Raw genomic sequence first — 20,004 nt, 5'->3', positions numbered from 1 at the left:
GCCTACCAAAAAACACAATGGAAATCAATTGCAAATTTGGGACTAGAATGGATGGTCTTCAGGAAGAGTTTTGGATTTGAGTCTGCCGTGTATTGAGCCACTTGTGCTTCCTAATGACAATCAGTGAGGTGACTGAGTGTGAGTTAGCCCTTCATCTCTGAGCTTCCCTACTGAAAATGCCAGACTGTAGGCAGAGTAGCCAGAGGGATACTAAGGAAGTTGGGCTTTGAGTATGAGTGCAAGCCCCAAGTTCACCTAACGCTAGAATAGTCAGAATCCTCTGAATGAGGATCTTCCTGTTCAGCTCTGGTTTTGAGACTTCATCAGCCCATTTTTGGTCAGGTATTCCTACGGAACATTTGGGTTTATTCTATGTAAGAGAAGTAAGCAGTAAGATACTGAAATTGCAGGGAAATAATTTGAATTAGAGTCCTGGTATTGGAGAGAGAATTTTTCTCATCGTGATCTGAAATTATTTTGTTATAAAAATCATCAGGTTAGTGTAGTGTGACATCTAGAAAATGTAAATGTATATAAGGACATAATATTAATTTGTCTCGAATTCAAATATAAGTTTACTTAATTATTGTAATCAATGACATATAACATGTAACATACTTAACAACACATACATAAGTATTTTCAGTACTGTGATGGCACAATAACACACAATATGCAAGCATTTTACATATGTATGCAAGTAATGCAACCACCAAAGTTGTTAACAAAGATGTGTCTTTGCATAAAGGAGGCAGCCAAATAACAAAATTGAAAAGAAAAAGGAGGTATGTACAAGGTAGGTACTGTCAATTGGTGTCTTATCTAACACACAATAGGAATGAGAGTTCCAGGCCAAAAAAAACCCAAAAAAACAACTCACACCCAGGAAAAAGCAGTATCAAGAGGATATTTAGGAAAGGGACAAACGGTGTAAAAAACCCAATCATTAAGAAGACAGACAGAATACAACACTGCTTCAGTTCTCTTTTCTCTCATCAAAGAGCTGCCACACATGACCACCTTGACTTCAGTGACCAAGAGCCACCAAGGACCACATTCATCAGTGCTCAATGAATGGCATCAGCTGCAGAGAGTTGCATAATAACAGCTAAAATATCATATGAGTGCTACTATGAGTTTTGCTACTGCATCACAGGTAGTGGTGCATCACAGGTGGTGATGATCAATAACACGTAAGAACTAAACATTAGCACCAAGTGTGCGGCTAAGCAATTTATTTAGTAAAGTTTAATTAGAAACCTGCCTGATTTGTCAGTCTTCTAAACATTCCCACCACACGGATCTCTAATTCCTAAACTGGCATATAAATACATATATGTATGTATGTATGTATGTACACATGCAATTACTTGCAATACTGGGGAGGTAAATTTCAGTACAGAAGAGTTTGGTGAGAAATGCACTGGTTTAATGTTTACATCTTTTTCTGTTTTTATTTATTTTATTTTTCCATGGTACTTTATATTCTTGGAATAGGTTCATAATAAACCGACGCACACCAAACTCCCTTCCAACATCTTATTAATAAATTATTAAATAATATAAGCCTAATTCACCTGCACTAATTTCTGTAATACTTAATACCTGGGCTCAAAAAGATAATCAGAAGTGATACATGCAGGAAAAAAATATCAAATAAATGGTCAGAAAAAAGATTTTTTGGTTTGTATTCCCATTCACTACAAGTGACTACCTGCTAAACATTGATCTCTTGCTTCCTCACATTCTGCACTATATGCGTTGGTTGCAAATCCTGCACAACTGGGTATAAATGACTGTTGACTCTTCATCCTGCCACAGTCTCTATTCCACTGGGAGAAAATATGTCAATTCTGAATTTTTTTCTGTCTCTTTTCAACTGAGTTAGTTTTATGTGTTGACAGTTGTGGTCCTTTTTTATTTATACCTGATTTATACATCATTTGGTAGATTGATACAATTATCAGATTTACATAGCATCATTCATTTGAAATTACTCTATGGTGAAGTTGAAAACTAAACAGCTATATGCAAAGGGTGTTTTGCAGATCCTTGAGACTAACACATCTTATTTTACAGAAATTCAGAAAGTTTTTACACAGTAGATTAAAATGTCCTGTTATGACTTTATCCTATGACTTACTATTTTCTGTTCTTCTGACAAAGTTTGGTTTCTTTCCTGATTAAAATGGTATTTCTAGTAGAAATCTTCTCATCCAAGGCCAAAATCTGCAGTATCATATGGCTTCTGCAACCTCATTAAATATGCCTTCAGTAAAACTAAATTGAGCCCAGTTCAAATCTGTTCTCTGCTTTTTGATTAAATTCTCAATTTATCCTACCGGGGTGTGTGTGTCTGTGTGTGTGTGTGTGTCTGTGCGTGATAAAAGAGGAATAAAACACATTATTTAAGTATTTCATTGAAGGACAATGTCAAAAGGTGACCAAATAATTATGAAGCCTGATTAACTGAGAAAGCATTGCCATAATTTCCAATTAAAGTACAGTAAACTAGTGAGGAAACTGACCTTTAGGTAGAGTTAACCATGACAAGGTCTTCTGGATTCTGGAAAGAGATCTAAACACTCTTATTTTGCGTTTTTCTGCACCAAACCTTTAGATATTTGCCTCCTAAATGGAATCCACTACCTCAATTATACACAACAGCTCCACACATCAGGCCCAAAAGCACATAAATGAGTTAGAAAAATTGAATTGCCAGAAAGTAACATACTGAATAGAAGATGTCTGAAGTAGCCAGCAAAATTGCTGAGGACAGAGCCATATTTTGCTCCTCTTCAGAGTGTATGCTAAAGAAATATCCCTTTCTCGTTTCAGTTTATGCCTTTCTGGAAGCAGGTGCAGAAGACCTTATTTTACAATAGACAGATGGCAAAATTGGCACTATTTTCTTTGCTGTGTCCTTATATCCAGTATCTAAACACTCACCCAAGACCTGAATTCAGGTTCCAATAACTCCCTGATGAAATGAAAGTCACATCCACTATCTCACAGAAGCCTGACCTAACTACAGTGGTGCAGGTTACCCTAGACTACTGCTTGGGAAGATGATCCATCTTCTGTTACATAATTCAACAGCTAAGGGACAGAGAAAGAGTGCTAAGAACTTAATATACCAAAATCCTTTACTGTAGGAATATTCCGATATCTTTCAATTGAAAACTAGCTTTTAAAATCACGTTATTCAGTGTTTTAGAATACCTTAACTGTTGTTCATTGTTAATAGCCGCACAAGAGACAAGGGAGTATTATTCTTAAATCAAGGCCTAAACAAGCAGACAGTGATGAAGGAACGTTCAGTGAAATGTAAGTGTGCATTGACTTCTCTGTAGTACACTGACTGAATATGAAAAAACCCCACAACAGTATTTCCCAGTGCAACTGATCAAATGCTAGTCCATGCATTCTTATTTTCTCTCCATAGTTAGCTGATATTAGATCGAAAAGCTAGTTTGTTAGATAAGTAGTCCAAGTAGAGTTGCTAGGCCCTGGGTATTGGATGAAAAGTAAATTTTTGTAAACTGTAGCACATATATAAATACATAGATATGTTAGGTAAATGTGAGGAGGTGCTGTTAAGATTGGTATGTTAGATAATTTATAATTCATTAAAAAGACTTCTGATGAAAACTGAAACCAATTGACTTCAAGGTTTGTTTGATTTGCCAGGCATGACTACTGCAAAGAAAGTAAAATATTCCATGTCAAGTAACTGATTATTTGTGTGTGGGAGGAAAGCAGGTAATCGATTTATATTTTTTTCCTGCCCTATCTAGCTTATATATGGCAGATGAGACCTTTTTTCTTTAAAAACTTCTTTCTTTTTATGGTGGACAACAAGTTGACCATGAGGCAGCTATGTGCTCTTGTGGCCAACAAGGCCAATGGTATCCTGGTGTGCAAGGGCCGTGGCCAGCAGGTTGAGGGATGTCATCCTCCCCTGGATGGGGAGGGGTGGAGAGGGACCCCCTCCCCTCATCATACTCTGCCCTGGTGAGTCCACATCTAGAGCACTGTGTCCAGTTCTTGACTCCACAGTTGAAGAAAGACAAGGAACTTCTGGAGAGACTCCACCAGAGGGCTATGAAGATCATTAGGGGACTGGAGCATCTCTCTTATGAGGAAAGGCTGAGACACCTGGGTCTATTTAGCCTGGAGAAGAGAAGACTGAGAGGGGATCTCATCAATGCTCATAAGTATTTAAAGGGTGGGTGTCTAGAGGATGTGGCCAGACTGTTTTCAGTGATGCCTGGGGACAGGACAAGGGGCAATGGGCACAAATTGGAACACAGGAAATTCCAACTGAACATGAGGAAAAACTTCTTTCCTTTGAGGGTGACAGAGCACTGGAACAGGCTGCTCAGAGAGGTGGTGGAGTCTCCATCTCTGGAGATATTCAAAACCCGCCTGGATGCGATCCTGTGCAACCTGTTCTAGGTGAACCTACTTTAGCAGGGGAGTTGGACTAGATGATCTCTGAAGGTCCCTTCCAACCCCTACCATTCTGTGTTTCTGTGATTCTGTGAACTTCGGAGGAGTAAAAAGGACATCTTTACAGTAGGTTAAGTAGAAAGTTTCCAGTGCTATGTATGTACCGTGTTCTTCATTCTTCAGTCTTTTTTTCAGTGGATTCGGACACCCTCAGTAAGTTTGCAGATGACACTGAACTAGGTGGGACACTTGATCTGCTTAAGGGTAGGAAGGCTCTACAGAGGGACCTGGACAGGCTGGATCAATGGATCAAGGCCAACTGTATGAGGTTTAATAAGGCCAGGTGCCAGGTCCTACATTTTGGTCACAACAACCTCAAGCAACGCTACAGGCTTGGGGAAGAGTGGCTGGAGAGCTGCCCAGCAGAAAAGGACCTGGGGGTGCTGGCTGACAGCCAGCTGAATGTGAGCCAGCAGTGTGCCCAGGTGGCCAAGAAGGCCAACAGCCTTCTGGCTTGTACCAGGAATAGCGTGGCCAGCAGGAGCAGGGAAGTGATTGTCCCTCTGTACTCGGCACTGGTGAGGCCTCACCTCGAGTACTGTGTTCAGTTCTGGGCCCCTCTCTACAAGAGGGACATGGAAGTGCTGGAGCGTGTCCAGAGGAGAGCTAGCAGGCTGGTGAGGGGTCTGGAGACCAGGTCATATGAGGAGAGGTTGAGGGAGCTGGGCATGTTTAGTTTGGAGAAGAGGAGGCTGAGGGGAGACCTCATTGCCCTCTACAACTACCTGAAAGGAGGCTGGAGAGAGGTGGGTGTTGGCCTCTTCTCCCAGGTGCATAATGACAGGACCAGAGGAAGTCATCTGAAATTGCCATATAGTTGTGTGACATAGTGGCAGAGATTGTAGGGGGGTTTTTGTGTGTGTATGGTTGGACTCGATGATCTCAAAGGTCCTTTCTAACCATGAGGATTCTATGATTCTATGATATGATGCTATGATTCATTCTATTCTATAAGGTAGAAGAATTCCAGAGTATTTTATTCTTGCTATTATGAATGAAATCCAGAGTAACTCTTCAAAATCTGAAGATGTTTAAAATGCCTGGTACCTGTGACTTATCACACAAGTACAGTAAGCCACACTTTTATGAATATAAGCTGTAAACGAAATTTGGTATCAATATCATAGGAAGAAGGAAGAGTAGGAATGTTTTCACAAAACTGTATATAGTCTTAGAAAGAAAATGACTGACTAATGCTAACCATATTTTTGAAAAAGCTATTAATTTAAAAAAAAAAAGTCGAAAGGAGAACTCCAGAATTAAAATACCATGCAGTAACTAATGCATAGAAGAAAAGTGATTCTTAACTGATTTTTTAGACTTGAATAAGAAGTGGAATAAATTCAGACCATGGTACAACAAATGTGTAGAAAATAGACTCCACAGCTATGATAACTAGCTTTTTGCAGTGTAAAATACTATAAAATACTTATGTTCATCAACTGGGCACAATACAGACTTAAATGAACAAATTTTACTATTTTATATTTCTGGTATGATTTTTTTTACCATACAGGTAAAAGTGTCGAAAGGTACAAAACTGATACAATGGAGATATCTAAGTTGCTCCTGACAAATCTTTTCCTTTATTCCCCAAAAAACCTATAACCCTAAAACCAGTGTGATATGAACTGTCGCATATGATCTCATAGAACTGCTTGGATTTTGTGATTTTGCCATGTTCAAAAGTCATTACAAGTAAAAAAAGTGTCGGGGGGCTGTGTCTCTGAAGTTCAGACGGCAGTAAGAAATGTAGGATTTTATATTTTAAATTGAAAAAAAATCATTTTTTTAAGTTTTTAATTGTAATCATTGTGTTTCTACACACATTACCACTGTGACCTGACTGAGCAATTGCACTATGTGATCAGTTCTTCCGTAAGGAGATAATTATGCTTTACAATTAATAATCAATAAAAGAAAATTTAAAAAAGGCAACAACCCCAAAACCAGGACTCTTCTACTTCATTAGTTTTATGTTCATTCTTTGACTGCAACTTTTCTAAAAAATGAGCTTTCTGAATTCAGTCCCAAATGTAAAGTAATAGCAATGAGTACAGTAACATCAAGTGGCCGTTTGGTCTGCAAGAACCACGGTAAGCTGGTTTGTAATCGTGAGAGCTTAGAAAGCTCACCTGGCAAATGAGTTCTCCTTTAAATTGTTGGAACATCATAAGCTGTCCAAAATCACATGCCAATGGAAAGATTAACAATGTTTCTGTCTGTTGTTTTCAAATATTCATTCAATATATTAAAAGCTTTTCATTTTTATTCACTGTTGGAGTGTTGTTTGTTTTCCTCTAGATGATACAAACAATCGTTTGCCATACTAATTGGAATAAAATAAGATATTTGATGTGAGTCACCTTCTACTGTAAAATTGTGAAGGCTCTTGTTATTACTTGGGTGCCAAAATGTTGATAGAAAAAGCCTGATGCACATCTATGAATCTATTACTCGGCTTGAAGTATACGGACTGACTGATTATCACTCTTTCAATGGATGTAACATTTTGAGATGGCAGAATTCAATAGAATTTGAAAATAAATGAAAACAGTCACATTCCAAGAAGGAATTTTGGGGGCAAAACAATGGTTTAATAGGAGTTGTATCACTACAGTGTCTGAATTTTGTTGATGCTTGTTTTCCTATTTTCTATTTCTTTAAGTGGTGGCCACTTAAAATCTACTTAAGACGATGTTTATTTTCTTCAGTATATTGAGATAATTACCAATGGCAATGAACTCAGAAGCCTAATATAAAGAAAAAAAAAACACATTACTGTAGAAGTGGACTGCATAAAAGTGAGTGTCTTGAGAAAAAAGACACTTCATGCAAGTACACCTGAGTCATATGTTATAAATCACTACATACTTGAATCTTTCACTGTAGCTGAAATCCAGCTTGTACATTCAAGGTGATTTTGAAACATAGTTCATGTTCCTACCATACTCTACGGAATAATGAAATCTCTTTTCAAGGTAATATATTGCCCATCATGTCTATCTAGTGTCACAGTCAGAAGTAGAGGACTAACTATTGCTCATACGGACAATGCTTCACTCACCTATTTCTTTGAGCGTTGAAGGTCATAACGTGATCAGAGCTAACAAAGGTGATGTTGTGTAAGTCTCTAGGATTCTGTGAAAAATAGTTGTGAAGGAAACAGCGCAGTCCTTTTCATTCTTTTAAACATACACAAATTTAAGTAGTTCATTGGTTAATTGTATGCAATTGAGAATGCAGTTCATCCAAAGTTATTAGGAAGAGACTAATCCGATATACAAATATTTTCATGTTTTCTTCTTCCATCTCTTCCAAATAAGGACTTCAACACTGAGTTTAGTCACAATTTTCTGAATGAGTCTTAATGCTACCTATGTTTGTTACGTTGCCCCCTAAGTTGTTTCTCAGTTTCAGCAGTTATATAAACTGCATTCATCAGTTTATATAACAAAATGTTCACTAAACCATACCCTGTCCTGTGCAGATTCATGAACATGCTAGTTTACGGATAAGCATTGGCTTTCCTAAGCATATACCCATCTCCTGCATGCCATACAAACCTATGTTAATAATGTAGTGCATTATTAATTGCACATTAATTTTCACCATTCAATAATATTTCAAAAGTAATTTGTTAGGAAAAAACAAACAAACAAACAACAAACAAAAACCAATAGCCCAAGATAGACATTGACTGCCCCAGCTCCACCTTCCACATTCAATCAGTAGCAAGGCTAAAGATGTATTCGCAGAAGGCACATGCACACAGAGCACACATACATACCACATATGTACATAAACACATGGCTGGCCAAAAATATAATGAACAGAAACATAAAGCATTCACATGAACACACACAGCACCAAGAGCCTCATCCTACTTCCCTCTCTTGCTGAGCAGGATGAAGGTTCACTAGTCAGAATACATAGAAACATAGGTACAATTTGAACCCCTTCAGCAGGTGGGCTCAGACACTCAGTTTGCCGAGTAGCTGCCCTTGAATCCCAGTCTTCCTAGTTGCTGGAACCTAGACATACAAGTCCCCAAGACCACAGCTCCACTCTTACACAGAGAAACACAAACACACACACACACACACAAAAGCAAGTTTCCCAATTAACCCCAAACCCTGGTGTCTCCAGCAGCTGGCCAAGTCTTCTCTGGTCCCCCAGTAGCCAACTTCCCTGTGGTCTCACCTATAGAGACACTCCTTCACCTGGCTCCCTGGCCACATCACATGTTTGCTGGCTAGTCTAGATTGACCTTCACTGTAGCACTCACACAGTCACTTGCATATCCACGCTCGCTCCATGTGCTGGCACTACAGATCCACACCCCTTCAACCCCTGGTCTTACCCCAAGGACTGGCATTTGGTTTCACTCAGTCAGGTCTCCCCATTCACTGGCAGTCAGGCATATGGGTCGTCCAAGCTATGGTCCCAGCCCAGCTGCTGGCACCCAGGCATCCCTGACTCTGGTTCCTGGCACCACAGACACATGGGGCCCTATGATCCGTGGTACACACCAGTTGCTGCTGCTTACATACACTCACTTGAGTGTCTCCAGTTGCTAGCACTGGAAACACACGGGACCTCTGACCCATGACCTGGCTCAAGTTTCTGCACTTACACCTTCATACACAGTCATGCACAAAGAACAGAGAGTTCCTCACTTAGGAAGGAGTTACAAATGAATTCAACGAGAAGATGGGACAGACTGCACTGATCAGGTATGGCTCATGGGCACACAAGTATACATACCACAAAATTATTTATATATGACTGACCCTTTTTAGCTATTTAATGTGTATTTTCCCACACTTGTTACTGCCCAAATCATCTGGAGAGATCCGTTTCCTCACCTTTTGGTCCAGCCCTAAACATAAGTTCTATGCAATTCCAAAGATGCTCTTCCCCTGCATCCCATAATGTGTCTCATACCCCTAGGCAGCCACACACCTCTGTCCTAAAAGTGCTCTGGCACTGAATCAGCCTGATGGGTTTCACAACCTGTCACTGGGGCTAAGGATCTCCTGGGACTGCACTCAGAGGTGCCCAAACAAAGTGTCCCTTTCTCGGAGTCCTTGAGTTAGGGTCACCCCTGCCATTGTGCCCCTGTGCTCCTCTGACTTGTGAAGATAAGCCTATGATGGGCTGATGGCTCCTGTGATGGGCTTGGGAATAGCCCATCAGGGTATTATTTGAGTTTCTGTGCTCCTCTGTGAGTTTGCAGATGAACTTCTATCACACAGCCTAACATAAGCAATGTACAAGATGCAACAAAAACTTTTTAAAAGGCAAAAACCTGGAAATAAGCCATTTAGAGTCCTCAGTTATTGCTATTGATCCTAGTCCCTTTGTTATTCAATAACTGTTTTAATGGAGTAGTCCCTAAAATGGAACAACCATTGACACTTAACAAAAACATGGAGATACAGAGGAGCACTTGATATTGAGTTAGTTTGAAATACCTTATTGTCTATATAGGAGCTACACATTTTTTATTGGATAGTCTGTGAAATCAGGAGTCATTTCATTTAATTTTAGTCACCTATGATGATAATCCAGTTCCATTTTATAATTACCAGGAATAGACAGGCATGTCTAAAGAGTAGATCATCCTGTAATAGGAGTGGAAGATTGATAGGATGATTGTGTTTATAGAGCAGTGTCTCTCTACAAAGACTACTGCTAAGGGAACCTGGACAAGTAATTTAGCCTGGGAACCTACCTTTTGGAGGCTAAAGACTGGTGAATTTGTTTCCATACCAAATGCTCCTCCCATGCGCATATTATGTAGGGATTTCTTCAATGGTAACTCCATACCTTCTTGAGAATGCCTCTTCCAATATGAGTGCCATCCACTGGCTCAGTTCTGGATGCAGGTGGGAGGCAAATTTGCATCACTTTGGGGTAATATTAATGGTTATTTTTACATCTAATGATATTTGGAGGTTGCAAAATAAAATAAAATGGCAGCTCTGCCTGAAGGAAGAAAACAGTATGTGATTCCGGTCTAATCAAATGATTTTCTATGAATGATGCTGGAGATGTAATGCCTCTGTTGTTCCTGTGATTTACAGAAGTATGCCTTACTAAAACATTAAAAAATGTGTTAATTTTTAAAGCAAAACTTGCAAATCTAACCTTCTGAAAAATTAAGTTCATTTGTTTTCTACTTATTTATTATAATCATTAATATTTCTACTGATGTTCTGCATTAATATCCGTAACTGTGTTACCCATTTCATTTAGACTGTGCTTTTAGGGAACATTTCTAAGATGTTATTGTTCTCAGTGAGTAGGTGTAGTGATGCACTTGGTGCACAAAATGCAGCAGATTCCAATTAACTTTCTTTTAAACTTTATTGGCAAAGCTGGGCTAACAGTAAGTAATAAAATATTAAACTTATTTTCATGACTAAAGTCTGTAATTATGATTCTAAATACACCACAGGGCAAGTCCTCTGATATAAAATGGTGCCACTTTTATGGAATTATTTTTTTTTTCAGAAGTAGAGGTACACTTTTAAATATTTAAACCCATAGAAGTGGTTCTTTTATAAAGAATTACTGGTAATTAAGAACAAAATTATATGGCACACAGATTGTTTTATTTTTTTCAATGAATCTTCTAACAAACTAACTGGTGAATTTTAACTATTTGGTAAATATTCAAATAGTTGGTGAATATTAAAAATTTCACCCTTGCTTAAACATTTAATTAATATCTTTCTTGTGGCAAAATACTTTTCAGGCTTATCCTTTAATTAGAAATATGGGTTCAAATTAAGTAACTATACCTATGTAAAGCCATCACCCGATTCACTTCAGTCACGGATAATGATGTCATTAGACTGGTGAGGATTCATACCATTTAGGAAGGATTAGAATGAGATTTTTACCATTGTCACAATGCAGGCTACAAATATGCTATAAAATTACAAAGACTGCTTTTGTTTTTTCTCTCTCTCGCAAAGCTCTGACTGTTATCTCGTTATTAAATGAGATAAGAATTTCATCCAACATCAACATCTATTTCATTTTTAGGCTCAAGACAAAAAGGTTTTTAACTTCAATTCTGTAGCAGCTATTCATAGAGAAACAGATTAGTACTCTTTCCTGTCACAATAAAGAAAAATCTTACATAAGATAGTTTCTTGTGTATTTTCCTTAAAGATTCCTAATAGTTTATTCTTATTATTTGGCATCAAAGGGATGTTTCCTCAACATAGACAAGAAGGAAGAATATGTACTCACTGCAAAATGAATTTTATCCTAAAATGGCCATATGAAATAAGTTCTTTGAATCCTTATGTAAGGTTTCTTCCTTTGACTATAAATGTAGCCTCTTGACTTGCTTATATGTTGGTGCTTACATTGCAATTACCTAAAATTATGTGACACATTTAAAAGTTAGAGGGGGATTGATTTCCCTAAATGGAGGCAGCAGGTAACATTTGAGACATTCAAAGCATCTTTGTATGCCTGGGAGGCATCACAGGAGACCTGTCCTCCTTGTGGGTCTTCGGGCCAGGCTGCTTGAGCTCAGGCAGTGTACCTTACATACCTGGAGTTAAAATATCTGTATGCCTCTGTTCAGGCAATCGAACCTCATCCTTGTTATCTTTTCATATTCTATGTTTTAAAATGAAACAATTGGGAGTTATTTCTCATATGTTTTCAAGGAGGGATCTACATAACATATTTGCAATTAACATCAGAGAATTTGGAGATTTAATGTTGTAATAAAAATAAATTATTTGGGAGGCTTTTAAAATAGTTTCACCAATTTCTGAGTATTATTAGCACTGAATGGCAAAATGTGATGAATAAGGTTCAAGTTAAAATAATAGCTTAATGGATATCCTCATACTAACAAGTTTTAAAGTGCATTCTTCAGCTGGTAGAAGATGTTACATTTTGCGTTTCGACAAAAGTAGTGTGAATGTAGCAATAAAAACAGTCCAAACTATCCTTCAAGCCTTAAAACTCAGCCAGCCACTAACATATCACTCAGGACAAAATCCTCAGATTGCTTACACACACACACACACAAGAACCTTTCCTCTTTCCTGCCTATGAGAGAGAGCTCTGGGATTCTGATGAGCAGAAACTACACAGACTCTGACACCTGATTTCTTATGTCTGTATATTACCTAAGAAAATGCTGAGTATTTAGTGTTGCAGATGAGATTGAGCCTTAAATTAAAGCAGGATTCTTTAAGGCAGAAGTTTCACAAGTGTAAGTATGCTGACAGAATAACATTCTGATGTATACTAAGGCAAATAAAAACAGGGTGGTTGCCCCACTGTAATAGATGTCTAGATGAGAACTTCAAATTTAAATCCAAACTTCAGCTATTTCACTACCTTGTTCTGTCTGCTCTTTAGAATTTTGCTTGCACACAAATTCAGCTTGGGTTTTAAGTATGAAGTGGATTAGCTTCAGTATAAGGTTTATCTAGAAATAATTTCTATCTTTTGTACACAGGTAAGCGCATTTATGCAACCAAACATAATCATACTAAACAAGAGCAAAACTTATGTTCCTTTGTCTGCATGCACATTTAAAAATACACAGGTTCCTTTGCTGTTCACTACACCATCAATGCACACTCATGTAGCCCATGCTGGTTCCCCAAAGAGTAATCATTTGTGTGGGAGTGCAAAGATGTGCTGCCTTGATTGCAGATACTGCACTGTGCATCAGGAGGAGCATCACCCATCACCACAATTACTGCTTTCCCAGTGTCTGTGTGTGCGTGGGCATGTGTGCATTGACACAAGGACTAAATGCAAAATATCTTCCAGACCTAAAGAATTTATTTTTATTTGCAGTTGTAATTCAAATTACAATTAAAGTTTGACACTAGGAAACAAATCCTTATGTGCTGTGAATTCATATTAGTCATTCATGACCCAGAAAAAATGAGCAGCTTACTTGACTTACTTGACTTGACCATAAGTCCTTTCATTGTCATTAATGCACTTAGTAATTAAACTCCCATTCTTGCATTAGTTGTACTCTCTCTACTTTTTGGGGTAAATTCAGATTATCTACTTTGCTCAATACGCTTATAGGAAAGACCAGAAAGGCAAAATTAAAGGTGATATTGCACTTTGTGTCTCAGCGTGGCTTAGCACCATTTGATTGAGAATAAGACACGTAATAGCAAAAGTGGGAATAAATTCCAAAGATACTTGCTTATATTTGCTGATTTATAAGGCCTTATATTTTTGACTCTGGGCAACATAATTAAACAGAGTCGTGTGTATGGACATGTCTAAATCAAGCAAGTTCCAACTGCAAGTAGTTTTGTGTGTCTGCCGATGCTCATTTATTCTGAGAACCAGAAGAGAGACCATCATTGTAAAATCTATTTTCTTCTTTCCAGAGCTAGCTTAACTTTTACATTTTCATGAGACATACAAAAAACAGTCTTTGCCTGGGACAGTGGCGCAGCTTTGGCTGCAGCCCCAGCCCCTTTGCCCCAGGAGAAAACCCTCCACCCCCAAGGACCAGGGCATTCTGTGCCCTGACACAATCATACATTGACATTTGCTTAGACTGAAGGCAATACTTCACAGTTCAAATACCTAAATGTGTATTAGTAGAGTATAAAATGTTTATTATTATTAATTTACATTGCTCCCATAAATGCCATGTAAGCTTTATGGGACAGATAAAAAGACATGGTCCATGAAATGAAGAGTTCACCATCTAATTTTAGAGAAGAGAGAGCAGGAGTAACCAAATAAGTCATATGGCTGGAATGAGTCATCAGGAAAGATGTCCAGCGGTAAAAAGAGGTAAGCTGCTGTGGAGCACCAAGCTGGCATCAGAGGGAGGAACACAGATTCGGATGTAAATATCTGGCACAGCTAGCAGGATAAGGGGAAAGGGATAAAAAAAGGGGAGGCACACATTGGCTAGGAAAATGACAATGTGAATCTCCTTGTGATTAAAAGGTATACTGGATAAGGCTCAATAGGAATAAAAAAAATAATATATTTTCTGGTGTTGGCACTGAAATCAAACAAATGACTCTGTATGTGAATAGGACCCATAAAAACAGTATTAAGGGAATACTAAGTGTATCACTCTGACTTCATAACTGTGCATGTTGAATCATGAAAAATAACAATTTTATTTTACCAGAGGATGCACAGTGAGAATACACAGAGTTCATTTCAGACAACGCCATTGGAGGACATACAAAAATCTTACAATAATGGCTCTCACTAAGCACCTACATAATGCCAGATTTTTCATATCACATGTTAAATAGTTTTTGGCAGCTCATACTAGGCAGTATTATTAATGAAAAGACTGTTTTAAAAAATTGGCAGACTCGGTGTGAAAGTGAAACTAATCATAATGCTGTGATGGGGGAATTATTTCAAGACTGGAGGATTACATTTGTTTCACTAGCAGGGAATCACTTTAAAAGGCAAAAATACACAAGAAACATTTCTTGAAATAAACTAATCCAGTAACCAATTAGATGTAACAACAAATTCCTGTAAATTTGTAATTTTATAGGCACTCCGTACTGAGCAACCATACTGAGAAACCTCTAAGAATATGAAATGGATGAAACCAATTGCGTGATTTCCAGTTACTATTCCAATTTTACAAATATTTTTCTCTATGCAGACAGGCACTTACCCCTGTTCAGCCTGTCTCTGATTTCTTCTGTAGATTGTGAAAGCATAAAGCTCAGTTCATGCTTCAGGATAGAGACCTAAATTCTAATTCTGTAGAAAAACCTAGGGACTTTCTGATATTTATGTACTGAGAGTAGGAAGGCTGTGCTCTATAGCTAGTACGAAGTGCATAAGGAGGAGCAGAACTTACATTGACAGCAATGGTGTAAAATAAAGCAAAAACACTACCGAGCAGGCCTTTTTGGTCATCCAGTCTACCACTTTCTCAATGTACATTCCCCGGTCTTGCCATTTCCTTTAGATCTTTTCCAGTCTGGTTTTTAACAGATAATTGTGGTTTGTCTTTCAGATCTTACTTTGGAAGATCATTTTCCAGTACAAGAAATCACATTCTTCTTCAGTCTTTTCCATTATTAACTTGTACCTTAATTTCATCAGAGTACTCCTAATTACTGTCCAGAGCATGACCTAAATCATGGATCCTTTTAGGCATACCACATCTGGGTAGTCCAAATTTGCCTTAGGCCCCAGATGAGGTATTAGTTTTTTTCAAACGCAGGGCTGATGCAGATGTTTAAATTAGCGCATTCCTCCTTTTTTTTTTGTTATGGGAATGTGCTGCATAGGCAGTGAGGAGAAAGAGAAAAATATTGTCAGAAAAAACCCTCCAAGCACCCAGTTCAGAAAGGGAGGAGGGGGAGGAGGTGCTCCAGGACCCTGATTCCCATCTGTGCTCCAGGGTACAGATATTCCCTTGCAGCCCATGGAGGATCCCATGCTGGAGCAGGCGAATAAGTCCTGAAGGAAGCTGCAGCCCATGGAGAGCCTATGATGAAGTAGGGGAACTGTGAGGAGGAAGAAGTGGCATAAACGAGCTATTATAACTGACCCCAACCCCTCCTTCCCCATCCTTCTGCACTTGGCAGGAGTGGGGAGGAGGCAGAGGAGTTGAGAATGAAGAAGTGAAGCTGAGGTTGGGAAAGACAGATAAGTGGGGGAAGGTGTTTTAGTTTTTGTCTTTTTTTCTCATCATACTACTCTATTTTTAATTGGCAATAAATTATTTTTCCCCAAGTCAAGTCTGTTTTGTCTATGGCAGTAAGTAATCTCCCCATCTTTGTCTTAACCCACAAGTTATTAATCTTATTTTCTCCACCTGTCCTGTTGAAGAGGGAGAATGAACAAGTGGCTGGGTGGGCATCTGTCAGCCACCAAGGTCAAATCACCACTCACGGTATTGCTTTCTAAGTTTTCTCATTTTCTTGTCTCTGACAATTTCTTTTTATTATTATTTGAATTTTAATATTTTAAAATAAATTCAAGAGATACCTACCACTATGATGCCATATTTAGAATTATTGTATACAGGGTAATGTTTTTGTATGCTCATCTAATGAAGATTTAATTATATTTTATTAAAAAATAAATATCTCTGCTCATTTCAACAAAAGTCAATATCTGCTTAATATTTGTTGATGAATTATTGAATATATCATTGCACTATCAATAGATCTAGACAATCATATGAAATGTGTAGTTTTCCGTGCTTTGCTCAGATCTGCTACATAGGATAATCAATGTGGTTTTGATGCACAGATCGCTGATAACTTTCATGATCAACCTGTAACTAGTCTGTCAATAGCTAAGAGATTTGAAAGTGTTCTGATAATGATTTTAAGTTGTCTATAGCACACTTTTGATGGTCCCTGAGGACAAGTATTATCCCCGCAAGGTCCCTCTTATGCTTCTCTGTGTTTTTCACTGACAAATCAGACCAAGTAAGTTAATTTAGTTCAAGGTTCAATTCACAGTATTTGGAAAAAATACTCACACATACTATCTTCATTTGGAAGATAGTTCTTATTTTATAATCAATATCAAGAGTAAGTTTACAACCTGACTTGAGAGTTACAGCAAAAAGAGAACAAATATATGGAGATAGACTACATACAGAAGTATCAATTACTGCAAGTAAGTGGAAGTAATATGGGTTCCGGTTTATAGTGTGTGCTGCCTTTCATATACATATTTAATACTCAACATTTTTCATAAGGAACCAATCTTATAAATATTTCCCAAATCCATAAAGTATTTCTATGAAAATAGATGCTATACCACTTCTGAAAAAAAAAGATCCCTTAGGTAAAAAGTCCAATTTTATTATACCTAAAGGGGGAGAAAAAAAAATAAATCTATCTGCTGTCTGTTGTCTTAGATTCAGCAAAGCTAAAACTGCTTGTTTTCTCTTCTAATTGGAAATTCTTTGCTTTGGAAGTCTACCCACAACTTCTCCAGGCAGTTCCAAACCGTCTTGCTCTCAGCGATAGTATGAACTCCTAAAGACTATATAGGTATGCAAAAATAAAGATGTTTCTTTCTGAAGTGTTTTTCTTTAAATAGAAGTGCACTAAGTTCTGAAACAGACATAATTTTACAGCATATTCTAGATCTCAGGAAAGGCAATGAATTACAGTGGAATTGCTGACAGTTATACTAGCCCTACCAATATTGGCATAATAACTAGATGTGTCTTTCTTTAAATAGCTTTGTAGCTTATAGGGAATTGTGAGGAGCTTTAGTTTTTCTCTTAGTACTTCCAAAAAAAACCTGAAGTGGACATATGAAATGCATCAATATTTCCCATTACAGAGGCTAATACTATTCATTCATGAACACTTCTCTTGATTTATGATGTAGTATAATGTAAGGAGATTATATTCTGCTGACAGATTCAGATAAGGCACATTGGAGGCTAAAGCGTTTTACAGTGTATCTTGAAAAAGCGCATAGGCTTAATGAGCAGAAACTAAACATCTTCTCCGTTGCAACCTGAAGAAGGAAGGATGGGACCCCAAAATTATATGTAGCATTCATTAATACATTTGGGGGGCCTTCTTTACTTTTTTAAGAACTGATATTTTGACTGTGCCCCTGTATTTTAATTTCTATGGAGGCAGACTCTTGAATACCACCACTCTGAACTTACAAAACTATGCTAGGAAATGGAACTTCTCTAAATACTACCTGCTAACCTGTAGGGTGTCAAAGTAGGTTACATGGTGCCACTGAGAGATTTTAATAAGGGGCAGATACATTCTAACTTAGTTTTGGCTCCTCAGTGGTGTTACAGAGAGAAATGTATCAAGGTTCATATATGAAATAAAATTCTACATTCTTTCTGTCAGAGAAAGATGGAAAAAAGCAAAAAAGCAATCTGAGCTGAAATTGCCACAGCCCAGGAGCAGCTAAAGGTCTAATAACACCTCCCTACAGGAGAACACCCTATAGAAGCTTTCATGCAGAGGGCACGGTATCCCTCAAGTCCTCATTTTTGTCTTTCAACATACTAATAGCATTGCTAGCTCATTGAGAACCAGCTATGGCCTAAGAACCTGAAAGCATGAGATATGATTGTAAATTGAGGAATTGGGATCATTAGCTCAAAATTTATCTGTGTGAAATCTCATTTTACAGTAAAAGGAGTCAAAGATGCACACTGTATTAAAACAGGCTGGCTGTTCCATGTAGACAGTCATTCGCTCTTCTGCACCACCCTTCGCATTCCAGTTGTTAACTACTATTAGGGTTACAAATATTTATGTATTTCTAGTTTTGATTTTTCTAACTTTAACCTTGGGCTGTTTTGCTAGATTAAACTGACAGTTAACAGTAAGGTGTCTCCTCGATAGCAGGGAAGGTCATGGAGCAGATCATCTTGAGTGTCATTACAACTCATATAATGGACAAGCAGGGGATCAGGCCTAGTCAGCATGGGTTTATGAAAGGCAGGTCCTGCATGATGAACCTGATCTCCTTCTATGACAAGATGACCCGATTATTGGACGAGGGAAAGGCTGAGGACATTGTCTACCTAGACTTTCGAAAAGCATTTGACACTGTCCCCCATGGAATTCTCATGGAAATACTGGCGGCTCATGGCCTGGATGAGCAAACAATCTGCTGGATCAAGCACTGGCTGGATGGGCGGTCCCAAAGAGTGGTGGTCAATGGAGTTAAATCCAGCTGGCGGCCGGTCACAAGTGGTGTCCCTCAGGGCTCAGTGTTGGGACCATTTCTGTTTAACATCTTTATTGATGATCTTCATAAGGACATAGAGTGTGTCATCAGCAAGTTTGCAGATAACACGAAGCTAAGCGGGAGTGTTGATCTGCATGAGGATAGGGAGGCTCTACAGAGAGACTTGGATAGATTGGACCGATGGGCCAATGCTAATGGAATGTGCTTCAACAAGGCCAAGTGCCAGGTCCTGCACTTGGGCCACAACAACCCCATGCATCACTACAGGCTTGGGGAAGTGTGGCTGGAGAGCTGCCTGCCAGAAAAGGACCTGGGGGTTCTAATGGATGAGCGGCTGAACATGAGCCAGCAGTGTGCCCAGGTGGCCAAGAAAGCCAATGGCATCCTGGCTTGTATTAGAAATAGTGTGACCAGCAGAAGGAGGGAGGTGATTATCCCCCTGTACTCAGCACTGGTGGGGCCACAGCTTGAGTATTGTGTCCAGTTCTGGGCCCCCCAAAACAAGAGAGATATCGAGGTGCTGGAGTGAGTGCAGAGGAGGGCAATGAAGCTGGTGAAGGGCCTGGACAATAAACCTTATGAGGAGCGATTGAAGGAGCTGGGACTGTTTAGTTTGAGGAAGAGGAGGCTGAGGGGAGACCTCATCACTCTCTACAACTACTTGAAAGGACATTGTAGAGAGGTTGGTGCTGGTTTCTTCTCACAGGTAATTAGCGATAGAACAAGAGGGAATGGCTTCAAGCTGCAGCAGGGTAGGTTTAGGCTGGACATTAGGAA

This window comes from Chroicocephalus ridibundus, chromosome 2, assembly GCF_963924245.1.
Source record: "Chroicocephalus ridibundus chromosome 2, bChrRid1.1, whole genome shotgun sequence".
Lineage (NCBI taxonomy): Eukaryota > Metazoa > Chordata > Aves > Charadriiformes > Laridae > Chroicocephalus > Chroicocephalus ridibundus.
This window is presented reverse-complemented; position numbering follows the sequence as displayed.